The sequence below is a fragment of the Gadus macrocephalus genome, chromosome 3, assembly GCF_031168955.1.
Source record: "Gadus macrocephalus chromosome 3, ASM3116895v1".
Lineage (NCBI taxonomy): Eukaryota > Metazoa > Chordata > Actinopteri > Gadiformes > Gadidae > Gadus > Gadus macrocephalus.
In genome coordinates this window covers 8,388,966-8,391,301 of record NC_082384.1, presented here as the reverse complement: position 1 = coordinate 8,391,301, position 2,336 = coordinate 8,388,966, and positions in this window count along the sequence as shown.

Here is a 2,336-nt window from a genome sequence, read left to right as displayed (position 1 = left end):
TGTCTGTCTGTCTGTCTGTCTGTCTGTCTGTCTGTCTGTCTGTCTGTCTGTCTGTCTGTCTGTCTGTCTGTCTGTCTGTCTGTCTCTCGTCTGTCTGTCTGTCTGTTTCTGTAGAACGCACCCCTTTTTCTGTGTTTCATCTTCAATGTGTCATTGGGGGCGGGAGGAAATAAATGTGTCTGTTTGCGCGTGTATGTGTGTGTTGTGTGTGTGTGTGTGTGTGTTGTGTGTGTGTGTCGTGTCTGTTAGTGTTTGTGAGTTTGTGTGTGTCAGACATGCGTGCACACTCTTGTGTTTGGGAGATGACAGCTATCAGGCGGTCATTAAACAGTAATATCCTGCTGGGGGTGGGGAGGTGCAGCCTCCCACTTCAAAAGCCTATCTGATTCAGAGATGAACTGATGTGAAAGACAGACGCATTGCTCCAGCGAGCACAGGGATCTTGTCTTCTTTTATCTCTGATGTTATTTCTCTGTCCTTCTGCTCGTTTCTGTGAATGTTTCTCTGTTTATTGCCCCCCCCCCCCCCAATCCCCAGACACAAACTCTCCCCCCAGCCCCCACAACCATATATTTTCACGGTTGTGGAATGACCCAAAGTTTCTAAATGTCAGCTGATTGGCTCATCACCAAGATAAACCTTGTTTCCTTCCTTGGCTCATGTGTGTGTGTGTGTGTGTGTGTGTGTGTGTGTGTGTGTGTGTGTGTGTGTGTGTGTGTGTGTGTGTGTGTGTGTGGTGCGTGCGTGTGGGTGTGTGTGTGTGCGTGTGTGTGGGTGTGTGTGTGTGTGTGTGTGTGTGTGTGTGTGTGTGTACTCGTGTGCCTTTTTTATATTGGATATATATGATACATGATTCACTTTTTATGCTCTCTCTCTTCTAATGCTTTATCTTACCATATGGAAACGATGGTTTGTTGCACCTCCTTCAGGTCACACTATAACTGTGGTTAAGGCCACCCGCCCCCCACACACACACACACACACACACACATACACACACACACACACACAACACCACACACACACACACACACATACAGTCATGCTGACTATGTTGGTGTTGGAATTTGTATGTGTGTTAGCATTTGTCTGTGTCTCTGTGTCGGTGGACGTAGTGTGGACCCCCACAGAGTTGCTGCTCTATTACCACCATTAGAAAAATGGTCAGATATATGAGGTGAACCAGTAGGTTGACCAAGAAGTTGACCTGGAAGTTGACCAGGAAATGAACCAGGAAGTTGACCCGGAAGTTGACCAGGAAATTAACCAGGAAGTTGACCCGGAAGTTGACCAGAAAATGAACCAGGAAGTTGACCTTGAAGCTCTCGAAGCCTTATAGTCAAATGTGATAATGACGTTTATTATGATTATAGGAGTGTATATATATTTTTAGATTGTATAATTAAGTGTCTATAATGATTATATAAATGAATAGGGTTTTAACAATACTTTTATATGTTACTTACAACAATTTAATATACTGACAAATATAAGTTACATTAATTTGAATAATTCTACACTGAGTGTGTGTCTGTGTGTATGTGTCTGCGTGTATGAAAGAGTTGTCACCCCTGACCCCCTCCATTTAAATGCTGTTTTTGCTTCAATGATAAGACCCCCTACAGCAGGGGCCGGACAGGCATGATAACACTGCATTCCACTTCTCCTCTCCCTCTCCCTCTCCCTCTCTCTCTCTCTCCCTCTCTCTCTCTCTCTCTCTCTCTTCTCTCTCTCTCTCTCTCTCTCTCTCTCTCTCTCTCTCTCTCTCTCTCTCTCTCTCATAAACACACATACATACACATGCACACACACAGTCACACACGCACATGCATACTCATATGCACACACAAACACGCACCACACACACACACACACACACACACACACACACACCACACACACACACACACACACACACACACACACACACACACACACACACACTCACACTCGGAGGCCCCTCTTCACTGTCAGCGTTCCAATCCGCAACCAACTGAAGCGGGACTTGGACTTTCCCCACCTCACAGCATTCGATGGGTCTTTAAGCCGGGGGACGTCTGCCGGGGGGGGGGGGGGGGGGGGGGGGGCTCTGTACCGCATGACCGAAGAGGTTTTGACCACTTAGTGACGTTATCAACCTTGTGTTTGTTTGGATTTTCAGCCCACTTGCTGTGGCTGGGGAGTGATTCGGTGGGGGTGGAGAGAGAGCTGGGTGGGTGGTGGAGAGAGGGCAGGGTGGGGGTGGAGAGAGGGCGGGGTGGGGGTGGAGAGAGGGCTGGGTGGGGGTGGAGGGAGGGCAGGGTGGGGGTGGAGGGAGGGCAGGGTGGGGGTGGAGA